Source organism: Lygodium microphyllum, chromosome 24, assembly GCF_053477565.2.
Source record: "Lygodium microphyllum isolate KBCC chromosome 24, Lygodium_microphyllum_v1.1.10, whole genome shotgun sequence".
In the NCBI taxonomy this organism is placed as follows: domain Eukaryota; kingdom Viridiplantae; phylum Streptophyta; class Polypodiopsida; order Schizaeales; family Lygodiaceae; genus Lygodium; species Lygodium microphyllum.
In genome coordinates, this window is record NC_141158.1 from 31831293 (window position 1) to 31852839 (window position 21547).

General features: G+C 39.2%; 1 protein-coding gene across 1 annotated transcript in view; it reads right to left on the reverse strand.

Moving 5' to 3' along the window:
* LOC148014956 (uncharacterized) overlaps positions 1–21547 on the reverse strand; it is a 97848-nt gene that overhangs the window by 31175 nt on the left and 45126 nt on the right. The window lies entirely within an intron of this gene.

Sequence of the window (21547 nt, forward strand, 5' to 3'; positions counted from 1 at the left end):
TGAGCTGCTCACTAGACCGAAAGGGCCTACTTTATAACTCAAGTGCCCCTCATGGTACTTGAGTAAGATGTACAACATTAGAAGATAGGATTCAAAGAAGCAAGATCTATCAATTGTACATCGCGAGGCGGATTCTAATTGCTTGTTACTGTTAGCATGTGTCCCAAGGCGACATTCTACAAAAATTTGGACTGTAAGGTAAAAATTCCTTCAATTTCTTTGAAAGTTTGTGAAAAAATTAGGGGCTTTTACCCTCAACACACTCCAAGACAACATATAGGTGGTACAACCGCATTTCATTGCTGCTACAATCAAGTTGGGCGTGGGCATGCATTATGAGGCAGTGAGCTACAATAGTGTACAGCAATTATTGCTGTTATTCTTGTAGCCGAGAGCTAATTTGGGTGACATTGTGCACACTTTGGCATTTGTGTGACAGTTTGCCACTTGTTTAGTAATCTCGAGGGATTTTTCATACTCTGAGGAGTACATACTCCAAGCCAACTACCCGTTGTGGATTTTTAAGGTACGCAACCTTCTTGTTGCAAAGAACTTGTGGAACTATATTACAAGTGACTTGCAACAAGCAAGAGGTCTCACACCTCTGACACCTCTGCATGCTCGAGGACATGTTGCTAGTGTTGATGTTGCTGTTGTTGTTGCCCCTCCTCCCCCTTGTATGAAAGATCAACGAAAATGGGATCCAAAGGATGCACAAGCACTCTCTTTGATTGCCTTGTCAATAAAATAGGCCATTACTTTGCACATTCAATCTTGTAAGACCTCAAAATCAGCATGGGAATACTTGAGTGTATGTTTGCAACCCACAATGAGACTACAATCTCCTATCTTCGCAAAGAGTTAGCAAATGTAAACATGGATGAGCGTGATAGCATGACAAATCACCTTACTCACATACATGATTTCCATGAGCAACTGCTCAATGATGATGAGGTTATTCAAGATGCTGAATTGGTGAACATCATGTTGAACTCTCTTCCAAAGTCATATCTTGGTCTCCACACGTCTTTGATGTGGCTTGGAAAGCCTCTTGTTGCAAGAGGAACGGACTCGAAAGAATGTTGCATTATGCTCAAGTAATGTGGCTATACTTCTTTTAATGTAAATATTAGATTTATAAATAAATAATATTAAAATATTATCTTATTTAAAAATAATACTAGACTGCATCCACTTCAATAATTTTACACCCCTCTTCCTTCGTCATTCCGATACTCTTCCATTCTCCCTCATACCTCTCCATTGTCCTCATACACCTTCAATCAAGTAAATATTGTGATTCGCGGTGGGCATCTATCTCTCTCCTTCAAAATGACAACGTTCTCTCTCATCCTGACGTCATCTAAGGCCAGCCAACCAACTATGTACGTTTGGTTGCCTAAAGGATTCCCCACATCCTTGGCATCGATCTCTATCACAAGGACATGAAATTTTGAGATGCTTTAATCTTACTAATAACATTTTAAGTTATTAATCAAATGTGCAAGCTTGTTAAGCACATGTAATGCACATGACAATTATTTCATGGTAACAAGCCAAGGACCCCGAGGATGCAAGGGTGGGTGTCAAAGGTAAAAGTTGTGATAAGTTATGCCAGTTGGGCTTTGCGGATAAGTCAATGTTAGTTTTAACCCTGGGACAATTACTTGGCCAATACGTATTGGTGGTGACACTAGGAACTAGCCATTTTCTAGAAAGACAATGCATTGCAGAGATGGTCCACTCTTTTAATGCAAGGAACAGCACCGCTAACGTGGATATAATTCAAGCAAATGTTTGCATCAAATCGATTGACAAGTACCTTTGAGGTGCACATCATAACAACTTGGAATAAGTTGGATGCTAAAGAATGTAAGAATTTGGAGTAATATAATAAGAAGTTTTGGAACGCATTGCTGCCTATTACTTCTTATCGGCCCGTACCCCTTCATGAGCAAGTGAAAAAACATGTTTGCGGGGTGCCTAACGGAATCAAGGATTTTTGCATTAAATCCACCATGTCTAGCATGTCACAACTCGTAGAGACTACTGCCACAACCAATGCTTTGCTGCATGGGAAGAATTCAGCCTCCTAGAGAGTGGGCAAAAGCCGAATAAAAAGTTGTTTAAGGCTAAGAAAAGAGGCAGATCTGAAAATCAACTTATAAAGAGGCCAAAACAACAAAGAAAGGAAAAAATTGGTATAACGTAGGGAATTGATAGTTGCAAATGTCCCAATAGGCAGCAAGCTGGAAAATCAAAAAACCAAGCAAATTCTAAAGTAAAGAAGCCCAAAACATTAGTGGGATTAGTACCCGATATTGTTAGTGATCAACCCAATGATGATGCTACTAACTTGTGCAAAGCATAGGCAAAATTAGGAATCAACATGCATTGATTTTCTTTGATAATGATACAAGAGTCAATTTCATCTCTGTAGACATGGTAGCTTGTCTAGGCATGGCCAAAATTAAGGATCAACATGCATTGATTTTCCTTGATAATGCTACAAGAGCCAACTTCATCTCTGTAGATATGGTAACTTGTCTAAGCATCAAAGTGGATGAGATGGGACCTATGGAAAAACTTAGAATGGCATATAAAGGTAATGCAAAGCCCATCACACCACTCATTGAAAAGCTTTGATTGCATATATATGCATATGTGGAAAGCAAAGAGGTCTTCATTGCTCCACTTGAGGGGTTGCATATACAAGGATATATGGACAACGAAGAGTTATTCATTGCTCCACTAGAGTGTTGTGATGTATTGCTTGATATACCATGGTGTCATCGTATACATGCAGTGATTGATTCTCGTGCAAAAAAAATCACTATTCAACATAAGGGAAAGGTACTCACACTTGATGTAAAGTGAAAAGGTAAATCTCTACCTGTTGTATCTACATCTGTCATTTCTAACGTTATGAAAAATCATCTTTCAGGGTACTTGATCTTTACTAAGGATAAAGATGATAGTGAGAATGTTGGAAACATGTCTAAGCTAGAGAAGGATAGAATGCCATTTCTGAAAATGTATGTTGATTGCTTCTCTCAATCACTTCTAGGGTTACTACTACCTAAAAGGCCAGAAGATCATGGCATAGATCTTATACCTAGAAGTAGCCCACTTAATAAGCCACCATACAGAGCCAGTGCAACTCAACAAGAGGAAATTATGAGCTAGGTGAATAAGCTGTTAGAAAAAGCGTTGGTTCAGCCCAGCTCATCTCCTTTTTATTCTCCAATGCTTTTGGTGCAAAAAAAGGATGGTTCATGGCATATGTGTATCAATTATCGTGCTTTGAACAAAATCACGATAAATAACTGTTTTCCAATTCCTTCGATCGACAATGTTATGGATGGATTGCAAGGAGCAACCATGTTCAACCGTATAAATTTAAAAGGTGAATATCACCAAATACGCATTAGACTAAAAGATGTGCCTAAGACAACTTTTAGGACATATTTTGGATTGTATGAGTTTTTTATTATGCCTTTTGGACTTATGGATACTCCTACCCCTTCTAATCAAATAATGAATCGCATCTTCAAGCCACATAGAGGATTTGTGGACACTCTCTTGGATGACATGATTGTCTATTCAAAGAACTTGACACAACATAGAAGACACTTAGACATTGTGTTCAATGAATTGGATGAGCATAAGGTGGTTACCAATGAAAAGAAAAGTGAATTCTTCATGCATGAAATCCACTTTTTGGGGCATATTGTATCGGCTGATGATATTTGAATGGATCCACAAAGGTTGAGGCAATACGATCATGGCCACCTTTGAGAAATGTGCATGAGATCTGCAACTTCTTCGGTTTATGTTTTTACTACACGAAATATCTATGCGGATTTGCTGAAATTGCATCTCCATTGCATGCTTTGCACAAGAAGGATATGCCATTTAGAGGACAGAAATGGAAATTTCAGCATTTGAAAAGCTGAAGGAAAAGATAACTTCAAATCTTATGCTTGTATTACCCGATCTAAGTAAGCCAATTGTAATTCAATGTGACGCATGTGGTAACAACATTGGGGTCATTCTTATGCAAGACAGCCGAGTTGTGGCTTATGAGAGCCAAATTCTCCACGATGTAGAAAACAATTTGCACAGAAAGAGCTCTTAGCTATACTTTATGTACAGTCTATTGAGCTAAAACATGCATTACTTGCTGATTAGCCTCTTAAACAGCCCCAAAACACACTTAAAAATGCTCTTTTAGAGTAAAACCCTAAAATGGGAAGCGGTTAGAGAGAGTTCAATGGAAAACCTAAAAATAGGAGTGGTTCGAGAGAGTTCAATTGAAACCCTAATTTTTGGGGCGCCCTTCTATATCTATAAATAGACAGGCTGCCCCCATTCAGCCTCATTCCTTCTGTGCAAGTTTCTCACTCCACGTGCAGATTTCAACCATCAACCTCCTCCCACGTGGCTGTCCAGCCCTCGCAACTGCTGCCACTCCATCCGTGTTTGCTCCTGCTGTTGGCGCCTTCATCTATGCTGACGTCAGCCGCTGGCGACATCATCATCTACTGCGATCTGATCATCCAATCATCGCCAGCCATATCAAACACAGTTTCAGCGTGCTATTTACAATAGACTATGCGCAATTTCCAGCCTCCGATCGGCGACCCGCTGCGTTTACCAATTTCTAGCCTCCAAACTGGTGCGTTTTGGTGACCAACGTGTTGTCATTCACTATTCAAAACTCCTACACTCCGACTCGTGGTCACGACTTGGGATCCGTCTCCAATGGACGTCACACTCCAACATTGCTTTGCCCTTGAGCACACTGTACACTCTTACATTCATTGACAGCATTCATTCACTTCAGAGTTGTATTCTCTCTCTCCCTTCTTCTGTTTGTGTTTAAGTTTCTGTGTTTAAGTTTTGAGTTTTGCGTTTAGGGTTTGAGTTTTGAGCTTTGCTTTTAGGATTTGAGTTTTGCCCTCTGTGTCTATGTCTTTCTCTTTGTGTTTCTGTCGTGTTCGTACACTCTGTGTGTCCTCAATGCAAATCCTAACAGTTTTCTTCACACAGTTTACGTGGAAACATTATTTGTTGGGGTTTGAGTTTACAATACACACAGACCATTAAACTTCGAGGTGCTTTCTGACGCAAACAAAGATACCCAAATTTTCTCTCTATGTTTCATTTTCAAATTGTACATATTGATGGTAAAAAGAATGTTGTAGCTAATACACTATCACGCAAGCCACACAACATAGTTTATTGCACTAAGTTGACGCCATGAAAGAGCAATATGTTGTTAATGGACTTGAGTGCTAACCAGAATGCGAGCTCGGAGTGAGTAGAGATAGAGCTGACAGCTTAGAGAATCGCGTTGGAGTGTACCAATGTGTTGCATGATACACAAAGAATAAAAATGCATTTATATGTTAGGATATAAGTAAAGAGTGTGTTCACACCCGTAAATTTATACACACGGGAGTTTATACCTGAAGGGGCTTTACACCCAACAACCTCCCACTTAAAGGCCCAAAGTGGTGTCGGTAAACTATCCAACTCCCACTAGTCGAATGTAATGCTCATGTTGAGCCTTTGCAAGACTTTTAGTAAGAACATCTGTAGGGTTATCTTGGATTTTGACATTAGTCAATGTGACAAGGCTATCATCCAAGACCTGTCGAATGAAATAATACCGAATATCTAAGTGTTTGGTACGAGCATGAAACATGGCATTTTAAGCCAGACATATTGCACTTTGGCTATGACAACCAAGCGCTAGAGCACGGGAAGAAAGACCAAAATCCTTGACCAAACGGCCAAGCCAAATAGTTTCGTTAGAAGCTTTAGTGGTTGAAATATATTCAGCCTCTATAGTACTGCTATAATTTTCTACAACCTTGAACACCAAGAAATAGCTCCACCAGCCAAAGTAAATACCTACCCACTGATAAACTTTCTAGTTTCAAGATTTCTTGCCATGTCTGAATCACAAAACCGCTGCAACTCTAGTGTACCTTTTCCATAGCATATACATTTATCTTGTGTACATTTTATATATCTAAAGATACATTTCATTGCTTCCCAATGTAGTTTGCCAGGTTTAGACATGAATCTACTAACAACTCCCATTGCATGGGCAATGTTTGGACGAGTTGCAACCATGGCATACATCAAAGAACCACAAGCTGATGCATAAGATATGTCTTTCATTGCACTAGCACCTGCATCATCTTTTGGACAATCAACTTTGCTAAGCTTTGTATATGATGGTAAACGCACACCAAGAGACCTAGCATCAACCATATGAAAGCTGTCAAGTACTTTGCTAATGAACTTGTCCTGTGAGAGAAACAACAAGTGTTGCCCTCTATCTCTTTTAATGCGCATGTCCAAAATATGTTCAATTGTCCCAAATCTTTCATTGAGAAGGTTGAATCCAACTGCTTTTTAAGAGCATTTAAAGTACTCTTATGCTTTCCTACAATCAACATATCATCCACATATAAGACCAGCACAATAAGGCTTCCATCATTAGTCTTTTTAGTGTATGAGCAGTGATTTGCATGACTGCCTTTAAAACCATGGCTGAGCATGAAGGTATCAAACTTTTTGTACCACTGTCTAGGGGCTTGTCTCAGTCCATAGAGCTGCATTTCAACTTATAAACCAAATGCTATTTGCCTAGAATTTCAAAACCTTCGGGTTGTTTCATGTACAGCTCTTCATCCAAGTCACCATGAAGAAAAGCAATCTTCACATCCATCTGATCGAACTCTAAATCCAAGAATGCAATGAAAGCAAACAAAACACAGAGCATAGTCATCTTCACCACTGGTGAAAAGACCTCCTGGACGTCTATGCCTTTCTTCTGTGTATAGCCCTTAGCAACCAACGGTGCCTTCTACTTGGGATTCCCATCAATACATGTCACCTTGTAAACCCATTTACTAAGGATAACTTTCCTATCCTTGTGCAAAGATACAAGCTCCCATGTGTTATTTACATACAGAGACTTCATCTCTTCTTGCATAGCAACCTCCCACTTTCTCTTGTTTTCACATGATTGTGCCTCTCTAAATGTCAGAGGCTCACCCTCATCAATCAACAAAATGCAGTCCAAAGATGGTTGAAACCTCCGTGGCTGCCTTCTGACACATGTAGACCTTCTTACCCAATGATCTGTATTGTCAAGCACTCAGCCTACATCCTCAAGCATGTGCACACCATCACCTGGTGGCTGATTTTCAGCATTTCCTTGCTGCTGAAACCTGTTTTCAGCATGTCCTTCTTGATGTCCTATTCCATCCTATGCATCTATTTGCTATCCATTATCTTCTGGTTGTAGCACAATAGGTTGCTGCTCATTTTCAGTATCAAAAGGAACAAAATCTTCAGCTAATGGCTGCTGAATGGCTAGCTGTTCATGCGAAAATTTGACCTTCTTTTTGTCAAGATCACCATGTGTAGCATTTTTCAGCAACTTTGCCTCATTTAATACTACGTCTCGGCTGCGTACTATCTTCTTGCCTTGAGGAAACCAAACTCTATAACCCATTTCTTCTTCATCTCCATATCCCATTAAGATTCCCTTGATGAATTTCATGTCTAGTTTGGTCCTATGATCTTCAGGTACATGCAAAAAGGCAGCACAACCAAAGACACGCAAATGGTCATATGAAGCAGATTTGCCAAACCAAACCTCTTCAAGAATGTCATTTTCCAATGCACGATTGGGAGAGCGACTGCATACATGAACTGCAGTTTTAAGAGCCTCTCCCCAGAACTACTGTGGGGGATTAGCTATGGACAGCATGCATCTAACTCTCTCACAAAGTATGCGATTAAGTTTTTCAGCCACGCCATTTGATACAGGGTTATAAGGGGTTGTTAACTACCTCTTAATGCCATGCATCTCACAAAACTTTTTGAACTCATTTGACACATACTCACCCCCATTATCCATTCTTATAGCTTTCAACTTAAGCCCTTTCTGTGTGGTAACTAAAGCATGAAACCTTTTAAAAGCATCCGACACTTTCTTTTTGCTTTTTAACACATACACCCATGACTTTCTACTGAAATCATCAATAAAAGTAACAAAGTACCGTGCATCCCCATATGAATTAACAAGCATAGTGCACACATCAAAGTGTACTAAATAAAGAGCATTAGACTCCTTAACGACACCAGAGTAATAACGAGACTTTACACATTTTCCATATATTCAATCATTACAAAATTCCAGACGAGAGCCTTTTACATCAAATCTCCCTAAAGAGGAGAGAACCTGAAGCCCTTTCCAGTTCATGATGAAGTCTTTTGTGCCAAAGTTCCATCTAAGAGTAGACTTTAGCCACAGCCAAGAACTTGCCACGTAATGCTTTACAATGCAAATAATACAAAGTCCCTGTTTTGCTGCCTTTAACAATCAACATAGAGTCTTTGTGGACCTTGCAAGATCCACCACCAAGGTAGTAAAATACCCTCTTGCATCAAGCTGCCCAACTGGCAGTAGACATTTCTTTATGCCAGGTACATATCTAACATCATGCAAAATCAACTCTAGGTCATTTTCACAAGCCAAGTGAATGGTACCTACACCCTCTATCTCACATGCATAGTTGTTGCCCAAGTAAACCTGTTACCTTGCCTAGGCAACCTGTAGTGTATTCAGAAAATGACTCCAAAGAGGAAGTAACATGAAAAGAGGCATCGATGTCCACTATCCATGATTGTGACAGCCCATCGTAAGTTGAAAGTAAGGCATCAATTACCTCCTTTTTGGTGATGTGCATATCACCTGTTGCTGTCATAATATCTGCATCATTACATGAGGCTACAACAAGTATCTCTTCAGTGTCAGGAAGCTCTTCCATGACCACACTTGACGCAACATTTGCCTTTGCTACTTCTTTTGAGGAAGAGCTGGCATCATCTTTGTTTAGCATGTGATATACATGGCAATTATTTCATGGTACCAAGCCAAGGACCCCGAGAATAAAGTGAGTGTCAAAGGCAAAAATTGTGATAAATTATGCCAACTGAGCTTTGGGGGTCAGTCGGTGTTAGTTTTGACCCTAGGACAATTATTTGGCCAATAAGTGTCGGCAATGATATTAGGGACTCGCATTAATTAATTAATTAATGCCAATCTAAGGGTCAACAAAGGTTAGGGACAACTCCAAGTTGAAAATGACCAAGCCAATTTAATTATGGATGGGCACATTTAATTTTGGGCAACATCAAAAGAGCTAAAATTAATTTTTAAGATTATTTAATTCTAAAAATTAATTAAATGATTGGATAATACAACAAAATGGGCTTAGGAGGTTACTACTTCGCAAAAATGCCCATGCAAACTGAGAAAACTTTTTGGGAGCTAGGTCTCAGCCATTCAATCAGTTTTACAGCTTGGCAAGAAGAGAGAGAGAGAGCTACTAATCCATTTTTTTATCAGAGAATAGCAACTTGCTCTGCAGACAATCCTCTGGAGACCTCAAGAAGCAAGGAGCAGCACAGAGTCATTTTCTAAGGACTGGCAACAGCATTGCTGATTCAAATCATAGCATTTTGGAGGTGTCTGGTGGTAGATGACTACATTAAATGCAGACTGGAGCAGGCAACAAGTAGAATTTTACGGTTTTCTCACCAAAAAAAAATCAGATTTCTCTCTCATCTTAGCTTGCTCTCACCTTCTCCAACCCATTCTCAAGAGATCTCAACATTTCTCAACCACTTTGAGTAGATCTCAGTCAAATTTGGTCGTGTGCAAGAAGCCTGCCAGAAGGAAAATGATGATGATAGAGATAAAAAAACCATGAATATCTCAAAGATAATAAATATATACAAAGGTGTGTAAAAAGGGGTTCTAACCCCTATAAAAACAGAAAAGAAAAGAACGGAAAATTTATAAGCAGTTGATCATCGCCTTGTGAAGGCCTGGTAGGTTCCTGGGAACAAGTCAGACCCGGGGCCGATACCTTGTCTTCCTAGGGGTGACGTCTTGGTGGACAAGAAGAAAGTAAGAAAGGTTGGAGCGAAAATAAAAGTGAGCGTCAGAAAAGGATTAAGTGTCGCCTTGCGAGGGCTTGGTAGGTTCTTGAGCACTTAATTACAGCAATCGACAAATGAACATAACTTACAATGCACAAATTACCTTAATAATCTCGAACATTGGACACCTTGTTCGCCCCAAAATTGGTATCCCTTTGTGTATTTCTTTAACTTGATTGCTAATGGAATGAGTACAAGTCAAGCCTCTTTGCTGTAGCAACAATCAATTCGGGCTAATTGCCCCTTGATTTTTCACCCACAACTTGCACAAATGGAACCACCAATTGGCCAAATGCTGCCCTAAATTACAATGAATGGATTGGCATTTGAGTTCCTTGAAAATTACATAGAATTTAGGTACTGAATTTAGTGTATGATGCCTTCACCAATTGGCACGGGTTCGGAGCTGGTTGTCTGTAGAAATATAGAGTTTATACTTGCTTGGCATCAAACCCTAGCACCTGGCGACAGCATCCTTACACCTAGCAACCTTCCCTAGCATTAGTCATCAGCTTCTGGGTTGTTGCTCATCTATATTTTGCAGTCCATCACTGCGCATATCTACGTTCTACAACCCATCACTCTAGACATCTACGTTTGCAACTCCTATGTCCCAAGCATCATCATTCATCTAGCATTTTGCAGCCTGGCTCATCTCCCCGACATCAAAGGACTATGGTTTGCTCCCTTGACAGCTAGTGATCATCTTCCACATCTCTAACAGCATCAAAGGACTATGGTTCGCTCCTTGTACAATTGTTCTTCACCTTCCAATGATTACTTCGATAGCCCACTGTCTAGAGGACTGTGTTTCGCTCCCTTCACCATGTAGATTCCCACAAGTATTGTCGCCTGATTTAAAAAGGACAATGTAGTTATCTCCAAAGCTTCAACTTTCTTGTATTAACTTTTCTTCTCATAGCATGATTCAATACATCATTACCATGTTCTTCTTGTGTTTTTAAGTCTCTTTTATGTCTCAGTGTTTGCCATACACATTGTGTTTTTCCCTACAAACCCTACTCTCTCTCACTCTCGTCTCTTTGTCATTTTTTTGGCATTTTAGAGGATTCACTTCACCCAAAATCAACATGATATCATCATCTCACAATCAAAGTATGTGGATAAAGCTGTTACATAGGTTTAATATGCAAGATTGCAAACCTATGTGCACTCCTATGGAGCTAGGCTTAACGTTGTCTATGCATGATGTTGCAATTTACAACCAGGATATTGGCTGCCTTATTTACCTTTGCAACATATGTCCTGACATTTAGTATACAATATCTTAGGTGAGCAGATATATGCATAGCCCATGGACCACACATTCGCAAGCTCTTAAGCGGATCTTTAAATACTTGCAAGGTACTCAGTCACATGCATTACTATTTCCCAAGGGGAAGACTTGCACTTACAAGCTTACAGTGACTCAAATTAAGTTAGTGATGCGAAACTAGGCAATCTACTAGTGAACATTATTTCTTTCTAGGCCATTCATACATTCCATAGCTAAGAAAGAAATAGCTTACAATGGCTACCTCGTCTTGTGAGCTTGAGTACAAGGCAGCCTTCATCGCAACAATAAAATCTGTATCACTACGTAGATTGTTGCCTGATCTACAGATTTCTTTCTAACAATCAGAGTGCCATTTGTTGGGATAAAGGGCCTCTTTAACCTCCGTGTATAGTACACACACATTATTTAGCTGTGCATGTGAATGCCCCCTTACTTGCCCTAAGTATAAATACATTTTATTTTGTGTACCAACACGTTGATACACTCAAATCGCATCGTACTTTCACTCTGCTCTCACTCACACCATCTCACCAACTGTCACACTCCCATACTCACTCCTTGAACTTCTGTTGCATCTAGCTGAGCTCCAACAACTAGTATCAGAGCACAGAGTGCACGCTTCCCAAGATCAAACCTCGAGGCAAAAAAAAGTCAATCGAGCAGGAGTCTTGGGCTCTCAGCTCAGAGTGGGTTGCAGATGGGACTGAACGACAATCAATAGGTGCTAGTCGCCCGACCAACAAGCGACCGGTTTGTTGTGTGCAACCAGACAATAGGCGCGACAGGACAGCAATCGTGGCACAAGGCAACAAGGCAACCGCAGGCACAGTGCGTCAGGCAGGACACGACAGCACAGATTGTAAGCGTGCGAATGAACAGACGAGACAGGCACCAACAGGTAGCGTCGCGTCACTGACGCGACAAGCCGGCGGATCAACGGACTTTTGAGGCTTTTTGCATATTTGACCTTGTCTATGCCTTGCACTAATTTTCAAGTCAGAAATTGCAAACATTGTGTATGGCGACCTCAATTAAATTGGGGATTTTACCAAAATTATATGAATTTTGCTCTTTGAGTAAAATTTCTTGACATTGGATCAAAAATTTGGGGTTTTTCATGTATTGCCAAAATTTTACTTAGCTGGGTCAGATGGGCTGACATTTATGCAATTTTGGACCTGAAATTTTGGGCATTTGTGCAAAATTTGGTAAATTTCCGCATTTTTGCGCGTGTGGTAGCTAGTTCATGTACAAAAAGCAAAGACTTATTTCTGGTTGAGGAAGAACAGCAAGGTGTTTGCGGGTTTAGCTTGTGCTTTCACATTTCAGGGGCATTTATTCTTGTCTTCATGATAAAATGGCGGCAACTTTTTCTAGTTCAAACATCAAGAGTTTAATGGAAATCAAACGATTTGATGGTCATGGCTTTGACCTTTGGAAAGACTGTATGCAGGTCATTTTGTTCCTAAAGCATTGTGAGAATGCTTTGCAAGAAGATAAACCCACACTAATGTCTGATGCAAATTGGGCGAGAGTAAACAAAAAGACTATGGCTAACACTAAGCCTCATGACATCTTAACAAACATCAAGGATTAAGATACAAGTTACGCCATATGGAAGAAGCTAAAAACTACCTATGAGATTACCACACCTTGTTGAATACTAGTCTTGGAGCTTCCGATTTTTGGCACGCTTCCCAATGCTACTGCTACACCCTACTTTTTTCTATAAATTAGAGTTTACACCAGAGAAATTTACAATTCTCAGCCTCCAAGGGTCCAAATGCTAAGATCTTCGGAGCAAGGCTGTGAAATGGCTAAGAGATAGGAGGAAAGCTGTAGAGAGAGAAAATTCAGAGTTTTGTCATGAAGAATGACTGAAAATCAGTCAAGTGCACCTGTTGCCCTGCCACAACGGCATGTAGATGCAAAGAACTGAAGAAAATTAGTCATTTACTGCTGCTGCCCTGCCTCAACAGCCTCTAGTTGTTGTCTCCTGTTGTTGATTGGTCTTCTTTTGCCCCTAGCTGCCTCAGAAGGTCCTCCAATGGCTGCAAATCAGACCAACAGCCTCCCCTCCCTCTCTGTTGCAAGCTGAATTTATAAAAATGCTTCTCTCCAGCCTCTAAAAACGATTTCCAGTCTTGCATGGGCATTTTTAACAAGTGGCAACCTTCCCAAATGGTTTTTCCAACATTTTTCATAATTAAATATTAATTTTCAGCCTTAAAATACTGAAAATTAATCTAATAATTATTTTGGTACCCAGAAAAATAATCTGACTGGCCAATAATTAAATTGACTAGGCAACTTCCATTCCTGAATGTCTCTGCACCATCTTTGACCATCAGATTGCCATTAGGTACCATTAAACGCCACTTCTCTAGTGTCATCAACTGACACTTATGGCCAAATGGATGATCTAGGCCAACAACTAGCACCAAATACCACCAAGTTCCTATGTGGCATAACTTATAGCAACTTTTGCCTTTGACATCCTGTGATTTCTTCGAGTCTCGTGCTTGTAAATTTACTTTAACCCCAGTTACACCTCACATGTGCAACATTTACTTAATCATGTGATTAGAAATTAATCCACATGTTAAGTGAGGTTTCAAAAATACATGTCCTCGTGACAGCACGCGACTTGGACACTCGTAGATCCACCAACAGGTATGTCTTTACAGTTGCTATTAGGGTTGTTTCTTGGTGTTCCAAGTTGCAGAACATCGTTGCAATGAGTACTACTGAAGCTGAATACATATCAGGTATTGAAGCTTCTAAGGAAGCTATATGGTTACGCAAACTTGAAGAGGATCTCAACATGTCTATGGGTACTGCAATTTTGGGATGTGATAGTCAAAGTGTTGTGTATCTGACTAAGAATGCCATGTATCATTCACGCACAAAGCATATAGATGTGTGATATCACTTCATCAAATAGATTCTGAAATTTGGTCAAATCACATTGACCAAGATCAAAACACAGGACAACCCTGCGGATGTTCTCACTAAAAGTCTAAGCAAAGCTCAACATGAGCATTGCATCCGACTAGTGGAAGTTGGTTAGAGGTTCACTTCGGACGTTTAAGTGGGACGTTGTTGGAATAAAGTCCCGATTTTAACCTCTGTGTATAGTACACGCACATTATTTAGTTGTACATGTGAATGCACCCTTACATGCCCTAAGTATAAATACATTTTATTCTTTGTGTATCAACACATTGTTAGTACACTCATATCGCATCGTACTTTCACTCTACTCTCTCTCTGACTATCTCACCAGCTATCACACTCTGACGCTCACTCCTCGAACTTCTGCTGCATCCAGTTGAGCTCCAACACTATTGCAGTGGCACAGAATCTTCTGTTTCATGCTAGCACCAAGTACATTGAGATACATTATCATTATGTCAGAGAGAGATGCTATACAGGAAAGATCAGTTTGATATATATCCCTACACAAGAGAGTGTTACAAAGCTCTTCCTCATGAGAAGTTTGAGGCCTTTTAAAAGTCCTTGAACTTACTACCATTTGGTAATTTGTCTTCCTGTACTTCTACCACATTGGCACTACAGGGGGTATTAAAATTTGCCAATTCTATGGGCAGTGCACAATCTTTTAGTTATTTGGTTTGTAGTGTAAACACAACTACATTAGTAAGTTGTCTCACCACTTCTAGAGTTAGTTCTAGAGTTAAATTAACTCTAGTTGAGTTATGGATAGGTCCAACTTACTAAAGATCTATTGTACTTTCATTCTATCATTCTAGCACTTGTATCTTTGGAGGGTGGAACTAATGTCCACTCTTGTTCATTGTCTTAACTCTTGAGTTTACACACTCTCTCTTCCTCCATTTCCAACATCTCCCACTTAAAGAGAAACATTGTCATGTGATAAGATCTCTATCAACTACACTCACACATCACATGGATCTCACGTTAGTAGCTCCTTCCCATGAAGATGTCCTACTACAAAGGTCACTTTATGAGAACCAAGAAAATGTTCTCTTTTGCAAGATCTGCCTTGACCTCATTCCCTTGCCTCTCCGATCAAGCTGCCATCCATCCTACAAGTTCCTATCCACCTCCCACTATCGCATCTAGAGATTCACTAATATCCCCTATACATCTCACAAGGGGATATCAATATTCACAATGTGATTATGACTTGCATACGTGAGGTGCAAGTTAATTATTTCTTAGTATGGGACTAAGGACCTCAAAATATCAATTGATGCCAAAGACAAAAGTTATAATAAGTTATGCCTGCCATATACCAAGTGATACCCAGTGTTAGATTTTGGCCTACACCAATTTATCCACTAGAAATGTCAATCGTGACATTAGAGACTATACATTAATTAATTACTTAATGCCGATCTAAGGACTAATAACCATACAAGGTTACTTGGAAAACAAATTTGTCTAGCCAATTTAAATTATTCACTTGTGAAATTAATTTTTAGATGACTAGAGTATTTATGAAATTTATATTCTAGTAATTAATTTAATAAGCTCGATAATGCTAGAAAATTGAATTAGAAGCACCAAAATAGATAAGTGATAGCACTTGGAGACTAGTGACAGCCATCTGGAGATCCAAACTAAACATGACTATAGGTTGGACTTTCCTAATAAGAGCACTAGCAAATTGGAGGTGAATATTGCAAAGAAAACCACAAATTTCTCTCTCTACAACATTCTCTCTCATTCTCTAGCCATTTTTCAACTTCTCTAAGCAGTTGTCAGCAATTTGGGTGATCAAAGGAAGAGATTTCAATCAATCTCTGCTGTAAACCCTACTTTACAGCCAAAATTAGGGTTTCGACAGCTACTTCAAGATGCATGCTCAGAATTAAAGGCCTAAGCTTGAATTCTAATAGCTGAAGTTAAAGATTTTCAAGGAGACTCAAAAGGCCCACCAACAAACTTCAATTTGCAGCTAAAGAAGAATTTCAAGGAGATTCAAAAGACGAGAGAGTGAATTCCCCAAGCAAACCAAGGGGCAATTTGGTTGTTGGTCGGTTTTGACAGCAAGAGACGCTTGAATTAGAGGAGAAGATCGGAGAATCTTAATTGTACTCCATTCATTTGCGATAAAAGCTAAAGAAATATCACAAGGGACACCAATTTTCAGACCAATAGCCTATCCATTGTCCAAGATTAATGTGGTAAAGCGTGCATTCTCAGTTTATGTGAATATTATGCTTAATGTAATTAGTGTTAAATTATATTATTATGCTTAATGTAATTAGTGTTAAATCATATTATTTACCACCCTATCCAAGAAGGAAAGCTGGTTTCAAGGCCTCATCGCTAGGATACCATCAAATCCCTTGACTTAGTGGGCCCGTGGCACCTAATTGAAGGTCATAAGCTTTCCTCATGTTGAAATTGTATTCAATTGAGTAATACTGCAAGAATATCTTCAGATAGTGAGATCAGATCAAGCAAGGATGATATCTCTCAATCTAAAAGTTCACATCTTGGACAAGGCATGCAACATGGGCATCAAGCTAACAATGTTGGTTTAGACCAAAATGTGGATTCTTCTAGGTCTCTTGAAGCTAATGACTAAGAGGAAGAGAAATTTTATGACTAGTTGGTTCTTCTAGGTCTCTTGAAGCTAATGACTAAGAGGAAGAGAAATTTTATGACTAGTTTAAAGATCAGCTGAGAATAGCAACTAAAATGTTTGTCCCGTCAACAAATGATTCTCAATTCATGCGCTTTTTGACGCCCTTAAAGAAAGGCAACGAAGGCAAGAAGAGGAAATCTCTTCAAGAGCTTCAAGACAGCAAGATGCATCAAAGAAAGACCCAATACAACAACATGATGTTCCAAATGTAGGTAGTGAGCATAAGCAAATGATGCCAGAGGGACAATCTATGCATAGGCAATGCCAACTTGGAAGTGTCAATCCAATGCTCTTTGGATAGCAAGGCATGCATCCAATGATGGGGCAGCTAGGATACTTTGCTAGTAGCACAAGTTTCCATACTATGGTGGTTCAAGGACCACATACAAGGATGTATGGCACAACTCCTGATATGTAGCAACCAATGTGTGGTGTGCAAGGCCTAATGTATCCATGTATGCCTGGTAACATACATAACCCCATATATAGCAATGTTGGCATGATGCTAGGGCATAAAGTGCTAAGTTTAGCATCACATATATGCAACCCTCTATATTTGGAACTCATGGTATTAATGCTCACTGTCCAAATGCTCTATATACTGCTGGTAATTAGGGAAATACAGATATTAATGCATGCAATGTATGGCAAAATATATCTTAGTGTCACTTGTAGTATACAAATTCCCATGCATAATCACATTGCAAAGGTACCAAGCATGCAAACAAGAATGTTTCCTGATGCATCTAGTGCTCCTAGCATGTCAAGTACACATGAGGATCTAGTCAACTAGAGGAAAAAAGGCCTAGAACCTAGTGGAGGATTTGAGGCAAGTATAGAAGTAAAGTCGTCATGTGCTTCTTGGTGAAGCGTCACCAATGTTTCACCTATGAAAGAATGCAATAGGATACAGGATGGCAACCTAGCACATCATTCTCAATGGTGCACTTTACCTTGAGTGATCTAGTTAGAGTCGATTTTGAATCAAGCTATTTCAGGCTCAGTAAAGTATAGAAGGTCCAAAGTATTGCCTAATGCTCAATGGAGAGGTTGCATCTCTACTCCCCTAGTGATGGACAGCTCGATAACGTATTGGATCTTGGATGCAGTTGCTTTACATCTAGGATATTGTACGCTAATAGTATTTCTACCATTCGCATCACTTTTTACTGTACTAGTCACCATGCCTAGATATGCATATGGTATGGTTTGCACCTAGGCTCTGAAACTATACATTTGCAAGATTGCTAGGATGGATGAAATATGTGAAAAGTCAATTTGGATGTGATGTACGTTTGCAAGGCATGTATGGAATATATAGATGGTATACAATGTACATTTGCGGGTGATGCAAAAGAAGTACATTTGCATAAGTTACATGTGATTTGCAGCTAATGTATGCTTTACATGACTATCATGAGGTACACCATTGCTATGAGGTGTTATTTATACTCAGTACATAGATTACAATTCCTTGGTGGTCAAAATAGTATTGAGTTTTGGCATATGGATGCATCCCTTATAGTCTTAACAATGGTTATGATTCATATGTGTAGATTGCAACAAGTTTAAGTGACTAGAATTTCACATGCACAGGGCATAAGCATGGTTAAGAAATAGTGGCACATGTTATTTGACTACGATGCCAGCATCTATTTCCAATAGTAGCAATGAATACTTGGTACATTGCAATGCAAATCAAGGATGATTGCAAGGATTTCAAGAGAACAACCTATCATGAGCATGTGAAATTTAGTTGCTTTGCTTGGCATTTGAATAAAAGTTAATCAAATGTGCTAATATGACTTGCACATGTGAGATGCAAGTTAATTATTTCACAACCTACTATCCAAGACCCTAAAATATTAATTGATGCCAAAGGCAAAAGTTATAATACATTATGCTTGACATATACTACATGGTACGTGGTATTAAATTTTGGTCTACACCAATTTATTGGCCACTAATATCACTTGTAGCATAAGAGACTAGGCATTTAATAATTTAATTAATTAATTAATTAATGCTAGTCCAAGAACTAATAACTGCTCAAGGTCACTTGGAAGACAAATTGACTTAGCCAATTTAACTATTTACTGCTGAAATTAATTTTTTGAGCACTAGAAAATTTACTTAATTAATGTATAACTTTAATATTCTGAAAATCAATTTAATAAGTTGATAATCCTAGAAAATGTGATTAGAAGGCCAAAATAGATAGGTGACAGCAACAGGAGACTTGTGACAGCTATTTTGGACCCTTGACTAAAGGTGACTATAGCTCGAACTCTCCTAATCACAGCAATTGCAAAATGAAGGTCATTTTCACAAAGAAAATCAAAGATTACTCTCTCTACAACATTCTCTCTCATTCTCCAATTACTTTACAACTCCCCCTCAACATTTTTCAACAGTTTCAATCATCACAAAAAGAAATTTCAATCAATCTCTGGTGTAAACTCTACTTTACAGCAAAAACTAGAGTTTTGACAATTACCCCAAGATACGTGCTCAAAATTGAAGGTCTAAGACTTGAATTCCAACAGCTGAAGTTGAAGAATTTCAAGGAGATTCAAAAGACCAACCAACCAATTTCAATTTGGGGCTAAATTTGTCTCGCAAGGAGTAGGGTAAAAGCCAACTCCCCAAGCAAACCAAGGGCCAAATTGATTTGAACACTTGCTAATCCATTTTGACAACAAGAAGCACTTGGATTAGCGGACGATATCACAGAATCTCAATTGTACTCCATCCATTGGCAATAAAAGCTAAATAAATATTGCAAGCAGCACAAGTTTTGGGGCCAACAAGTTCTCCATTGTCCAAGATTAAAGTAGTAAAGAGTGCATTTTCAGCTTATGTGGATTTTACGCTTGCTGCAATTAGTATTAAATCATGTTAATTACCACCCTATCTGAGAAAAAATGTTGGTCTCAAATTCCTTAGCCCTTCTAATAGTTTCAAAGAGGAAAGTTATTTTAAGGATGCACAGTATTATGAGGCCTTCTCTTGTGTAGCAACTACTTTCCCTCTTCTCAAAGCCATCCTTTCTTGCCGCTAGTTTACCCAACTCATGCTCTTTCATCCCAAATGACTTTTTTTGGTAGGAGTGCTTTACATGACCTTCAATAGCTCATCACTATCATCTTCTAGTTGGATCAAGGATGTGGCTCATCCATTCCCAACTGGATACAATCGATGTGACTCATTCAAGGCCTCTCCACTCCCATCAACATCTTTGTGCCACCCCCTAGCAATGGGTTCTCATTTGGAGAGAGGTTCATGCTACTTGGCTGGATATATATATCAACAAACTTCATCGACATGCACATGGTCTTCGATTAAAAGTTTTCCTTCTCTCCTTAGGTCATACCCAAGATTTGAGAAAGGAAGTTAGCAAACATGTTGCGCATTGTCTTTCTTTTGTCTACATCTCTTACTTGTGAGCCTCAATCTAATGAGGGCTTTGGAAGCTTTGCCACTATCTCAATCTCTCATTTGTTTTCATATGTCAGTCTTTTTCATTTCACGCACATTAGGTGGAGGTTAGAGTGCTAGTCCACTTGGATTTATTCAAGTTGCATACTTATGATCAATAGGTGCATTTGCCACTTGCATCACATCGCAATAAGGCCACCTAAGGCCATATCATCTGGTCTTACTTCATAATCATCAAGCCAGTGTGTTTTCTCAATCAAGCTACCCCAATCCATGCCTTCCACATTTATTGGCCACATCATCATTCCAACCATCATTATTCTCACTTATCTTCCTTGGCAAAATCTTCTACCATCAATCCGATGCCTTCATTGATGCACCTTCAAAATATGAAAGCAATAATTGTGCGGAACCCTGTATCAATGTTTTCACATCATTGTTCCTTTTGTTCTTTTGCATTTCATCTATGTTCTCTCTTCTCTCAATGTTACTCTTTTGTTGCGTGCTCACAACCTTGGGAGCCTTTGAGGAGGGGTCCAAAGCTGTTTTGTGTTATTTTGCCAAGGTTCAAGGCTTTTTGCAGAGAGATGTCCTAACAAATTTTGCCAGATAGGGTTTATTTGTTAAGATCCAATGTTGAGCACATTAGCATTTGTGTGCCTCCATAGAATTTCAATCATTTTCATTCAAATCTAGTGCTTTTGGTTTTGGTTGGTGATAGCAATTGGAGAAAAGTGCAAAAGCTCATCAAACCCATGAACAAAGGTTATGATTCTTCAGTAATGATACAAAAATATTGCAAGAGGCGGCAAGCTTGGGGATTTGTGTCCATGTCTAGAAGCATTCTAGCTCCACAATTTGATTTGTCATTTTGTAGTTGAATTTTTTTCTTTAAGATTAAGTGATTGCAAAGTAAAATTTGACTCCCTTGGATTCATCTATGAAGTACATATCCGTATTCTTCTCTCACTTTTGTTGAAAAGATTCATGCTCTTTTTGTTGCCACATCTCATAGTAATCAAAGCAAAGTGTTCAAGAATAACCAAGTACATCTCAATTCAAGTGCTCCCTAGCATGGGTCTTGAGATACAACTCCCTTATTGGAGTCGCTCCATCCATAAGACTCATATGTACAT